The sequence below is a fragment of the Lissotriton vulgaris genome, unplaced genomic scaffold, assembly GCF_964263255.1.
Source record: "Lissotriton vulgaris unplaced genomic scaffold, aLisVul1.2 SCAFFOLD_1066, whole genome shotgun sequence".
NCBI lineage: Eukaryota > Metazoa > Chordata > Amphibia > Caudata > Salamandridae > Lissotriton > Lissotriton vulgaris.
Window position 1 is genome coordinate 254,765 of NW_028248228.1, and position 13,733 is coordinate 268,497.

The window sequence follows — 13,733 nt, forward strand, 5'->3', positions numbered from 1 at the left end:
GCAAACCTCTCCCCGTGCTTTTATATGCAGATGATGCAGTTTTAATTGGTCACACACCAAATGCACTATGCACTTTACTTTCAGGTTTCACAGATTTTATGTCCAGCTTAGATTTATGCACACATTTTAAGAAATCTTTTATAATACCTTGTGGGCCAAGGAAATGTCCTTTAAATTTTATCTATTTGGGCGACCAAAAATTAGCTTGCACTGCTACTTCCCCTTATCTGGGAATGGTCTTCGCTGCGAACGGCACCTGGTGGGAATACTTGGCATATTGTGAAAGTAAGTTCTCGAGGGCTTTTAACTCAATCCTCAGTCTCCCCGCCCTAAAAGATCGGGAACAATTGCAGCCATTTTAAAGATTTTTAAGAACCAGTGTGTACCAATAGCGAGCTAAGGGGCAGAGGTATGGGGTGTTGCCAAATGCTCTTGCGTCCAATCAAAGGAAAATAGATTTTGTAGAAAACTCTTGGGCGCTCCAATCTCCACCCCTCTTTACATATGTCATGGCAAACTGAAATTAGGATACATTGAAGACATCATAAGGGCCCGCCCTGCACTATTTTGGCTAGCCATAATAAAGAATCCCGAGGCTTCTCTAACAAAGGGACATAATAGATGATAGTCTTCGCTGTGAGAAAGGGATGGATATTCCATGGCTTCCTGGGGTAGTGAAGAGTCTGGAAAGCGTTAACCTTGGTAGATTCGTTGCCAACTCAAACACGGCTGTAACAATGGACAGAAACATTTTAAAGACAGCACTGTACGCACTTTATAGCGCAGAAAGACTAGAAAGGGAATTGAATAAAAAAACTGTTGCATATTTATATCCATTGAGTACCCTGAGCATTGCCTACCAAGTGATATCGCACTACCGATGTCCCAATGGGAGAGAGGCCTCCTATTCCGTCTAAGAGCTGGGACAGTAAGATATTTGCTTTGTTTTCCCTATAACTATAACGCAAAACTTGACTCCCTGCCATGTCCATGTGATGTTCACAGCGGTCAAACGCTTTTACACTTTTTAGTCTTTAGTAAATAATATATGAAATATGCACAATGGTTGTTAATTATGTATTTTAAAAAATTGTCATCTGATAATTTAACAGACGCTCTTGACTGCAAATTTAAATTGGACAATGTTGCATTGATCTTGCGCATTGGCACCATTTTGAGAGTAGCTACGGCTGCACGGAAATCTATGTGCGATCTATGAAGTCATTCGTATTGTACTATTCACAATATGCACCTTACCTAGGTTTACTGTATTTTGCTACATTATGGATTGGACATTGCTATCTTAGTTTAGTTTTCTAATGGTTTTTATCCTGTACATGTGTTACTTTTATGGATACGTTCCTATCCGAATAAAGTCTTTTGGATCGGGATTGGATTGGCTACTTTCAGTCCTCTCATTCCTGAATGGGATTAGAAGGGTTTCTTTAAGTTAGCTGCTGCTTATGGCTTTCCCTGACAGTGGTCTGTGGATAACTCATGTTCCTGCAGCTAGTAGATAATAAATTTCCAAGTTCGGGAGCTCTCTGAGAGGCACAGAGACAAGAGCTGACTCACAAAGTTTTGTGTATTACGCTTCTGTGCAGGTCAGTGGTGTAACAAAACTTGAGCCCTCCCCCCACTCCCACCTGCAAAAAACATGGACGCCCTCCTTCCCCTAGACTGTCAGGACCTCTCGGGCCAGAATTAATTAAATGAACGATGTCAAGAATTCATATTGTAACCTCAAACTGCATATTGTTTTGTATTATCATGTTTCACACTCTAATCATGGCAAAGTGTAATATTGTTTTAAACCTTCTTTGTCTAATCAATATAGCAATGTAACTTGCTTTTTATGCGCAGACTTTCATTCACTGCTCTGGGTAAAAGCAGCTTGTTCTGCTAATCCTTCCCTAACTTTCCAGAAGTGTCGGAGGCAGACAGGCTCGCTGAGTCATTCTTGGTTACTGAGTGAAATGGTTACATTTTTGCAACATTTCTTCCGTGAGTCTGTTTATTCCTAAATGCATTGTGACAAGAGGCTCGGATAAGATGTGTATGTATTTGTAAAGTGCATAGCTGCCCTTAGTTTTCCCAGCGCTAAGAGAAACATAACTACGGTGGACTAAGTCAAGTTGCCTGAGATCGGGAGTTTTTAGGGAAAGAGCAATGTTTTGAGTCTTTTCCTGAATGCTAATTCGTTGGTTATCATGCGCATGTCCCTGGGTAGTGTGTTCCACATTTTAGGAACCAAGTGCTTGAAGGGCCTTCCTCCCCATCGTGCTCTTTTTATTCTGCCCTGTTGCATAAGAAGATCCTCTGATGACCTTAGGGTCCTACTCGGAGTATAGTGTGTAACCAATTTTGGGATTAAGGCCGGTCCTCTGTCATTCATGGCTCTGTGGGCGATACCCAGTGCCTTGAACTTGATCCTAGCCTGGACTGGAAGCCAGTGAAGTGTCCTCAGGGCTGCCCTGGCTGACTGCTGTTTCGGGATTTGTAGCAGGGTTCTTGCTGCGGCATTCTGCACTACCTGCAACCGGTTAATTACGTATTTTGGTGCCCCCAGATACAGCGAGTTCCCGTAGGCCAGCTGTGACACGATTAATGCTTGGATGACAATTCTACGAGATTGTTCAGGTAGGATGGGGAGAATTTTATGAAGCATATGGAGTAAGCCAAAACAATTGCCTGAAAGTTTCTTTGCTTGGATCTCCATGCTTAAAAGTTTGTCTAGCCAGATTCCCAGGATTTTGATGGCAGTCTTGGGGGTTGGTCGTTCTTCACACTGAGTAGGCCAGCTTATAAGATTCCTGGGGACTGTTTTGTTTCCCAGGAACATAAGTTCAGTTTTATCCCCATTCAGTTTAAGGGACTATTTACACATCCATTCAGCTATTCGTGTCATGCACGGCCTAGGTTGTTGTGTAGGGAGTGGGGGCCGTTCGTCACTGATAATACAAGTTGCGTATCGTCCGCGTACAACACTAGATAGACCAAATTCTTGTGCAATCCCTGTAAGAGGATGCATGTAGATATTAAAAAGTGTGGTGCTCAGTGCAGAGCCCTGTAGGAGCAATCTTTGAGGAGATTTGTTAAAGCAAGTGCCATTTGAAGATGCAAGTAGTGCCTGCATGCACTTGTGGCACGTTAGAATGTCAGCGTGCGTGCGCTCGCAGTCAGCTCTTTTTGGAAGCACACACTCATGCTTGTGGCGTGCCCCTCCTTGCTCCCGCAAGGCGGATGCCGCCACAAGCACGAGTATGTGCCTACAAAAAAGAGCAGAACAACGGCTAAAGGTCCTCCTATGCAGCACATGTGCGCTGCTTATGCGAGACCTAAAAATGGCATCTTGTATGGTACCCTTTACATGGGTGCTTATGTTTATCAGTTGTTTCAGTTGCATGGCCTCCATGTCATGAATTAATCTAACTGCTGTGGTATTAGCTGGTTCATCCAGATGGAAGTTAAAGTTCCCCGATAATGTAATGGAGCTCTTGCTGGCCACCATGTCTGCTATTAGGCTGGGAAATTCCTCTAGGAATGTAGTGGGGGGTCCTGGGGGTCTATAGAGCAATATGCCTGAAAACGAGTTAGTAGCCGATGTTTTAGGCTGAATTGTACAGTTTCACTGTTGGAGGCGGTAATGGACGATATCATGCTTTCATAGTCGTTTTTGTAAATGATTGCTACCCCGCCTCCCGTTTTTCCCATCCTATCTCGTCTTTGGATAAGGAAATCTGGGGTTAGTCCTTGGATTATGTCAGGGGCGGACCAGTCTTTTAACCACGTTTCAGTAACGAAGAGAATGTCAAGTTCTTCATTCTCTATTAGCATTATGATTTCTGTGGTGTGTGCTGGCAAGGATCTACTGTTAATAAGTCCCATTTCCCATTGCTCATTCCTTGTGCGCCTATCTAGTTGTAGTGGCCCTTCAATCCTGCCTGAGTTAAACTTAGTCCGGCAGAGAGGGCATGACTTCTTCTTCCCTATCAAGCTTGTTGGCGCTAGAATCATCTCACAATGGGCTCTACCCGAGTATCTCAACGAGAGTAATACTGCTCCATCACATGTGATGAGCATACCGTTTTCTGGGACGAATCCGCATGGTTCCTTGCCCTTGATCATGTCCGGACACAGACGGGCTTGCCTAAGGTACGCCCGCAGCGTACCGCTGCGCGTCGGTGCTGCGGGCACCATAAGTAGGCTTTTGCTTAACTACTAGAGTGCTGACCTGTCCCTCGCTCCCCACGAGGGCGAGTCCTCTCAGCTGTGCTCACTGGTCCTGCCCCGCCTAACTCCCGTTCTACTGTTCGACGTAAGTAAGTCAGGCTTCGCCACAGTGAGTGAGCATTCAATTCAATTTCAGTTTAAAAAAAACATTTGTTTCAAAGAGCTTTACATTTAAAATGCGATTGTATTAGAAGCGCTCAGAGTAACTTTAAAAGCGTTACATTCAATCATTCAAAATACTCTGGCTTAAAAAGACTGTGCAAACAAGCAAGTTCTCAGTTAGTACTCTCTGGTACCCTGTGTCTGATCTGTGTCAGTTTCTCTGATTCTTCCTGTTTCTCTTGTTAAGCCATGGCAGCTTCTTGAGCCGTGCAGGGTGGGAGCCCCAGCTCTACCACTCCCACTCCCCCCAATGGACGCGCTATGGCTTAGCAAGGGAAACAGGAAGAATCTGATCTGAGCATCTTGTCACCATACATTAGGAATAAACAGACTCGCTGAAGAAATGTTGCAAAAATGTAACAGACTCACTCAGTAACCAAGAATGACTCAGCGAGCCTGTCTGCTCTGACACTTCTGGAAAGTTAGGGAAGGATTAGCAGAATGAGCAGCTTTTACTCCCATGGGACCACCGAGAGCAAAGGAGATACAGAGACCCCCGCTCAACGCCAACCCCTTTTTGAAGAACATGGAAAAACACATGTAGCTGGGACGGTCGCCGGGAGGATCTAGATCAGTGATACTCAAAGCACGGCCCGGGGGCCGCATAAGGCCCTCCAGGTCTTTACATGCGGACCCCTGGGCAGCAGCAGCACTGGGCTGCCGTTTACTTGACTCAGAACTAACATGAAAAAAAACGTACATATACAGCAAACACTTATTTAAAGGTTAATTGCAGTTAGGAAAAGGAAGTAACTAGGCCCTTAACTTTAGGAACACCTTCATTCTTGAAGGCAGCCACTAGATATACATGCTTTGTTTCCCTACCCCAGCTTTACACCCCTGCTGGCATCAGTGCGGCCCTCGGTCACACATTAGACCAAACTTTGTGGCCTCCGGGAAAATGTTTGTGAGTACCTGTGACCTAGATCAACAAAAGGCAAAAGTAGTTAGACTCGAGGACGAAACAGAAGCATGCATCTCTAAAAGGCACAAACAGGAACCAATGAAAACAAGCATTGGCATAGCCAATAGGCCTTGCCTTTGGGACCTTATAAGCGTTTAGCCATGCAACAGTTGATGCTGTTGCACCAAGGATATTGTGCTGCATAACTAAATACTTGTAAGGTCCCAAAAGCGAGACCTACTGGCTATGCCAATGCTTGTTGTTCATGTTTAGCTATATAATAATTAGGTATTCAATCTTTCTATCTCATGACCTCACCTGGGGTTTAATATGGGTGCTGTGGTCCCTGTTGTGGGTCTGGCATCCTTGGCTGGCCCTGCTGAGCTTTCAAAGGTCTTTTCGTAACACCAGGACGGAACTAAAGAGGGCCTGTGGATGACAACTGCGCATGCGCTGAGGACAGACACAGCCTACCAGGGCGGAGCGCGGGTTAAAGAGGGCCTGTGGATGAACAACTGTGCATGCGCTGAGGACCGACACAGCCTCCTGCCGCCGAGCGATGGTTCAGGAAGGTCTTGAATTAACACAGCCTACCGCGGATTAAAGAGGGCCTGTGGATCACAACTGCGGCGGAGCACGGGTTACAGAGGCCTTGGGTGAACAACTGCACATGCGCGGAGGACAGACACTACCTCCCGTCGCCGAGCGTTGATTCAGGAAGGTCTTGAATTAAGAATCTGGAACTCACTTCCTCCAAACATTAGAAAAATTCCAAACACGGCAACATTCAAGAGGGAAGCGAAGATCTTCCTAATGAACAAGTTCCTCCCTTAGGCAAGACTTTCCATCAGTACTACTCTGGAATCCTGATGTAGAACTTAATGGCAATACACATCGGGATCATTCGGAGAGGATTAGAAGTACACCTTTGTACACTAAACAGATCCTAAATGTGTTATTGTTGAAACTGCTAAGAAAGACATATACCGGACTCTAATATATATTAACACTACTATACCGTTGTACTCTAACTGTAACACATGCAACTGTGAAATGCTCTGATACCCTTGGGTCACGTTCGCGCTATACAAAACTCTATAAATAAAAATAAATGAATAAAATATGTTGTGTGTTTTGTTTCATTAATTTTCCAGACCATATATTGATCTGCATACCTTGGTGATGTATTCTAGAACTGTCTTTTCATTCAAGCAATTGCGACACCTAACTGAACAAATTGTAGCCAATATCATTAGATACCCAGGTTCTGATGGACATGGGGCAACCCCATTAATTTTTATCGCAACATTCTAAAAGTGTCATTTTCAGAATTGTAATTTAAAATTCAACTTCAACATGAGTTAGGATTTCAAATTAGGATTCCAGAGACACCAAACTTGAACCAAACATCTCGTCCCATTGGGAAATTACACTTCTAAAATGTAACACAGCAACTCCAATGTTATCCTAGGAGAGAGAGATAGGCTGCGCTGTAGTAAAAAACAAACGTAAGAGCTTTTCACTGCCAGGACATGTAAAACGTAAAATCACATGCCCAACTTTTTAAATACTGCACCCTGCTCTTAGGGCTACCCAGGGCCTACCATAGGGGTAACTTACATGTATTAACAAGCAATGGCATAGCCAATAGGTCTCACCTTTGGGACCTTATAAGTGTTTAATCAGAGCTTTTGATTTTGGCAATGTTTTTAAGCTATGTTACCCAAGTAGACAGATATGCCTAAGTAGAAAAGAGAGAGTTTGACATACCCAACAATTGAAGATCTTGTTAATGTGGATTAAAACGATACACAACCCCTAATGCACAAGCAGATGTTAAAAGAGCTTGTGCCTGAAGCAGAGGGACCGTGAAGTTTGCAAACTTAGTTTGGTGTGGGTGCAAATCCTGCATTGTCTATTTCTGACGAGTTGCCCTACCACTGCTGAAACAAGGCTAATGGAGGCACCAATGGGTGAGGTGGACTGGCCTCAAGGGTTATGTGACCTCAGTGCCAAAGTCACTGTCGCTATAGGGTGTGCTGCTTCATAGGCCTGCCTGCAAGACTGGAGGTGAACTTCGGTATGGATTGTGGTAACCTTTAAGGTTAACCCATACCTGCCACTGCTAGGGTCCACCTGCTGGTGCTAAGACAATAGGGCTTCTAAGGTCCAGTGGGGCCTTCTAAGGTCTAGCATGGGAATATGCTCCCTAAGGAGAATGGTCTGGTAATGAATGCTGAACCTGGTTCACCAGTTCCAAATTCGGCATCTCTGGCCATAGAGCCAAATTCTCACCCCCACTGAACACCATACTGCCCCACTGAGAAAAAGGAGTCCCATCACGTAGAATTTTGTGAATAAAGTAAAGCACCACCTGAATATCTTTTGAGGTGTTATTCCTATGGCGCAGTAGGGACTACTTTATAGTGTATTGCTCTGATTTAAGAGTATACAAGCTGTTTGTTTTGTTCTCAGTAGGGGAACCAATCATTGATTTATTGTTTTTTTTATTTTTGATATATGTATGTGTTTGATATATTTTGTATATGTTGTATATATTGTATATATGTAGTGTATCATATATATGAGTGTGATTTAATTGTTTGTGTAAAGATGTGTGTTGGACTTGGCCCAAAATTTTTCGCTTTCGACCCCCTTGTCTAGGATGTCTCCCCCATGGTAATAAACCTGTATAGGCCATGTGTGGTAGGAGTTGCCCTGTATTAAAATGTAATGTCATGTAATGGTGTGAGCCCTTGTAAATTTCCCCGATTTTAGAAATGCGCCTGAATGAAATGTTCTGTGTTTAAAATGGATGCCATGGCCATGGGTTTTGCTACTGGACTGTCATAGGTCAGCGGTCTAGATAATATTACCCAGCCACCCCTAGCTTTTGGAGGGAAAGCCTGGCACCCAGGGTGCTCAACCCCTGACCTTGAGCCTAATTAGGCCAGCTTTGCCAACATTCTAGAAGGTTCTGGCACTGCCTGGGAGGAGGGTATAAGTAAGGGGGATGTGCCACCAGAGAGTCACACAGAGCTGGGACAGGAAAGAGAGGGGACCTGTTGCGAGGTGTTACCGCCACATGGGCCTGTGAGCTGGGCCCTGCACCCCTAAACCCCCCCCCCCTGCTGTCCCCCGGGCCCCTGACGAAGAAGGGCCCCTACCCAGGTCCCTGACACTGTGGGGACAGTGAATTATGCCAGCGCTGCGTGGAAGAAGCGCCCAGGAGGTGAGTAGTGGGACTGTCTACCCCCTCTGTTGAAGCTGTGGCCCCCTTTGGAAGTGCTGGGCCTTTAAGAGCCGCCTGGGGAGGATTGTGCCCCCGAGGAACTTTGGCGTGCTAAAGCACTGTGTCCTGTGACTGGTGTGGCCCCCGGGGTGCTGGTGGCCCAGAGAGCTGTGTGGGCCGAGGGAGGAGCGGTGTGCTGTGAATAGCGCCGTTTGCTGAGGAGACTGTGAGGGGAATCGAGCTGGAGGAGCCTACCCTCGTTTTGGCGCGCTGTTCGCCATATAAATAATTAAATAAAGGGAGCCTACCCCTTGTGCCCCCGATCTCACCGCCGCGGCGCCGCCATGGAGGGACCCCCCCCCCACTGTGGTGGGTATCGTTGCGGCGGCCCCCAGTGCCAGGAGAGGGCCGCTGGAGTTGAGTGAGGGCCGCGATAGGCCTGAGGCCGGCCTGGCCAGCATCACGTGGCTGGGGCGCCGGTAACGTCACCTGCCACGCCCCCAGCCCGCCGCGTACGGATTGGCCTGCGCGGCCATGCCCCTGGAAGGTCACGCAGGGATTGCCAGAGAAGAGGAGCCGACCCGAAGCCCTGGGTCCCCGTGAGGTAGGAGGGGGACCCAGGTGAAGCGCCAGAGCGGGGACCCCGTGGTCGAGGGGGAGCCCCGATTGTGGCCGTGAACCGGAGCGGATGCCCACCCCGCCGGTGAGTGCCCCCGCAGGAGGAGGCCGACGAAAGCCCCGGGTCCCCGTGTGAAAGGGGAGGGACCCGGGTGAAGCTGAGGAGGCACCGGTGCGGGGCCCCATGTGCTCTGGAGAGAGTCCCGTTTGTGCCTGAAGCCTCACGGAGGCTGCCTTAAAGTCCCGGGCCCCCGTGAGGAAGGAGGGGCCCGGCTGTCGTTAGGGAGGAGGGGGCATCGCGTCACGTGGTCGGTGCCTGCCCCCCCCCCCTTCCACGGAAGAGAGCTCCGCATGCCCAAGCCGGCCACAAGACTGCCCTGCCTGTCTGTGCTACCGCGAGGAGGAGCAGCACCGGAGGAGAGCCTCGGCAGAGGGAAAGCCAGAGCCCCTAACGTCGGCAGAGCCTAGGAGCCCGGTGAGTGGGGCGGACGTGGGGAATCGCCAGAGGCCTTGGGAGAAGCTGCGGGTGGGAAGCATCGGGGCACGTATCGGTGCCCGCCCCCCCCGGACCAATCCTGCGGGAGCACGCTCGGCGGCATCGCAGTTGTAGGAGCTGCATCGTGGTCATTCAGGAGACTACCACTGGGCCACCTCAACCCCAATTAACCCCGTGAGGCCTACTGGCCCCCCTGAACTGGGTCAGGGCGAACGGGTCTTCAGGGTTTAAGTCCCAAGTGCCTAGACCATGGGCGAGGACCGCTAAAGGCTGCTGGGCCATGGAAGTTAGCCCCTGACTAGGGGTCTGTTACTGCCTGGTGATTCTTGCCCATAGAAGAGGGTTAATAAGTAAGGAATTGACTGTGGAGTACTCGGATGAGCTGTTTACCCTCCGATGGCAGGCTGTTCTTGCCGCCCTACTGAAATGTCGCCTAGATTCTTACAGGGATATACTTCTAGGGTTGCTTTACATAAAGAGAGGCTCATCCCTGCCTGGTGAAATGGCTAGTCATGCCCAACTGAAATGTTTATTCCTGCACAAGTGACCGGGTTAGAGGAAATGCTTGATTATCCCTGCCCATGAATGGTTGTGACCTGTTACTAATGTATATTGATGTTTCACGCCTGTTAGGTGATCCTACGCGGACTCCAGGCTGTTATACAAATAAGGTTGTGGGCCCCTGTGGATGTTATATACCTGCCTAAGTGAGCCTAATGCACGCACTGGTGAGGTGCGCAATGTGTTGGATGCCCAGGGTATTGCTCAGGAATAATGCGCCAGTGTTGAAATGCTTATGGTTAAATGCCTAATGTCACAGCGTACTACCCTGATGAGATGGTCATCTCCCTAGCCTAAGGTGATGAGACCGATATCTAATGTTGATGTGCCCTTTTACTGCAGGTGTCCTGCCCCGGTGCTGGCCTGACGTGTCATTCCAGGCCCCTGGTTCTATCCCATGTTAATAAGCAAGCATTGCTGATTTATTACAGGTGTTCCTGTCTGTTGGGATTTGCTGTGATGCCATGAAGTTTTCCTTTACAGGGGTCGGGTTGGAGTTATACTGTATGGGGTGTCCTGATGCTAAAGTTGTACTTTGTAGTTACAGACTACTGCTAAGGATGAGAGCCTGAGTTGGCCCCGCCATAGTGACCCCAGGTTTAATGACAATTTAAACATTCTTCTTTATTTCAGCCATGGACTTACCAATTCAGCCCTTACCTGCCATGTAAATAATCCCCCCTGATACACTTGGCTCTGGTGCCAGTTGGCGCCGTGTTGTGATACCACTGTTTATGCATTTATGCCTTGCAGGTTGGAGAGATACTAAACTACTTCTTTTTCCAACTCAAGCTGGTGTCCTGCCTCTTTTGTGGTGCGCCTGGTGTGTCGTCTGTGTGTACTGCGTGAGTGCTTCACATGTCCTCCGTAGTTTGGCCTGCTCGCTTGGTTCCATGCTACCCCCTTGGAGATTTGGTAACCCGTTTCTTACAATGTGTATATTGTGTATATATGAAAACTGTATATGTACGAGTTTGTTGTGACTATACTGTGTTTCTTTTCCCGTCACTTGAAACGTACACAAGCTGTAATAGCAGAAATTAATTTGTCCTTAATAAGAATAGAGATTAGCAAGGTAATTAATTGTACTCTACTGGAAATAAGTGTTTTTGCTTGATCCCTCCATACCATTCTTTTGTGATTTTACATCATTGATGTTATTGCCCTGGTATTTGAGAGTAATTTGGGCATGACCCCTATCATGTATATACTTGTCCACTGAGAAAAACTTGCACTACCTTTAGCTACAACCCAATTGTGCCCCGCAATAAACACCTGGATGCGACTCATTTCAAATTATGCACTCGACAAGAGCAATATGCTGCCTGAAAAAAAAAAGTAATAACCTCCTGGAAAAGAAAACACTTATTGGGGATTGCAAGATTAAGTAAAGCATGGGACGCCCTTGGGTAGCTACGCGCTTTATAAATCCGAATCCATCCAAATCCAAATCCCTGTGTAATATTAACTGGAACAACATGGTTACCTTAACACTTTTACACTCAATATTTAGAAATCAAAGAGTGTTTTTGCCTGAAAAGTAAAGGACATGACTACAGGAATAGGAAGGGACCCGTTTCAATTCCCATTGCTTATATCCTTACAAAACGTAAGCAGTATGATTTAAAAAGACCACATCCTTGAACACTGAGCCGTGGCACACATTTTATAAACTATAATAAGGAAAACAGCCGATAAGGATTGCATTAAACGTTTTCCACTCCACGCACCAACAGAAAGACGAGGAAACGAAAGTACTGTTTCACTGGCAAACTCCGTGAAGTGGCACTAATGTGTTTAGGTGTGAATAAAACCAATCTGGCCACTTTGCGACCCCTCTGTTTTGCTTTACTTTGTATTTTTCTTATTTTTAACCTTTTTTTCTCTTCATCCCTAGACTGCACTTTGGAATAGAAAAATTTGAGAAAAAGACGACATTTCCAGCAAAAGTGTTTCTTTCTCTTTTGGATCCATTTCACAGGGGAACAAATGAAGGAAACGAGAGGAAAGATAGGGTAATAGCCGTTTCTTGAAGTCACGCTTTCATTCAGCAAGTGAGGAAGAGCGAGACAGAGAGAGGGAAGAAGAGGAAGAAAGGAGGGGGCTGCTGACCGCGGCAGAGCAGGAGAAGTGGACACCCTCCTAGTCAGAGTAGAAGGCGGAAGTGCCTCTTTCTGGCCAGACACACCCAGGTGCAGCCTGCGCGTCGATGGGCGCGTGAGTCCAATCTCAGCAACAATGAGAATGTAAATTTCCCTCAAATGTGCAGGTAAAGAAGTGTGGTGGCAAAGATTTCTCACAGTGCAGTATAAAGTGGTGCAGCGATAATGCATCTCTCCTAGTGTAGTAAACATCAGTGCAGGGTACACATTTTCACTGTGCATGCCCCCCTGTAGTGCAGTACAAAGCAGTCCATTGTGAACATAGTCCTCATAGTGTAGTAAAAAGTAGTACAGGGTGCAAAGATTTCTCATAGTGTGGTAAAAAGCAGTACATTGCACAGAGATGTCTTATAGTGTGGTAAAAAGCAGTACATTGCACAGAGATGTCTTATAGTGTGGTAAAAGCAGTGCACTGTGCACAGATTACCTCTTTAAGCTGTAAATATCCTTTACAGTGCCATGAAAAGCAATGCAGTGTGCACAGAGTTCTTATAGTTAAGTAATAAACACGTACAATGTGCACAGATTTCACACAGTATTGTCAAAAGCAGTCCAGTGTGCAAAGATGTCTCATACAGTATTAAAAGTAATCCAGTGTGCACAAATGTAAAGATTAAGCTGTAAATACCTCCGTGTGCAGTGAAATCCAAAGCAACATGCAGGATTTCCCAGAGAGCAGTAAAAAGCAGCACAGTATGCACGGATTTTTATATAGAAGACTCTCTCCACCTCCTGGAGGGGAGGGGCTGGTTTGGAGTCTGAGGGGGTGGGGGGCAGATCTGGGGGCGTCGGTGAGGGTCTGAAGATAGCTGCACAGACACCCGGAGAGGGGGTCCTTCCGCCTCCGCAGTCAGCTGAACAGAAAAAGAAGCCGGAAGGTATCAGCATCTAATGCTTGTGCTGACTCTGTGGCCCCTGACCCGGAACACAAGTTTCCCCATGATTGGGCCGTACTCATCAATTGGCAGGAAGTGAAGTCGGGATCTGCTCCTGCTGACTCTGCCGTTGATGACCCTGAGTCCTTCTTCTCACACTGTAACTTGACTTAGCGCGGTCAGACACTGCTCCTCCGCACATGCGCAGACTGCCAAGACACCAGAAGTGGCTGGACACCGCTCCTTCTCACATGCGCAGACTGCCGAGACAGAGGCCGTGACTGGACACCGCTTCTGCGCACACGCGCAGACTGCCGAGACACCGGAAGTGGCTGGACACCACTCCTCCGCACATGCGCAGACTGCCACAGTCACCGGACAATAACACTGAGTATTTTCACATAAATGAGCCTAAAACACTCAAAAGGTAAATAGACTTTCTCAATTAGGAATGTTGTTATTCACCAGAAATCCACATCCTGCACTTCAC

General features: G+C 47.1%; 1 protein-coding gene across 1 annotated transcript in view; it reads right to left on the minus strand.

Moving 5' to 3' along the window:
* LOC147664193 (uncharacterized) overlaps positions 1-13,117 on the minus strand; it is an 81,719-nt gene extending 68,602 nt beyond the window's left edge. Inside the window, exon 1 of the mRNA XM_086949942.1 lies at positions 12,997-13,117. The gene's annotated coding sequence lies outside the window, so the exon portion shown is untranslated. The remainder of the gene's footprint in view (positions 1-12,996) is intronic.
* Positions 13,118-13,733: the final 616 nt, after the last annotated feature.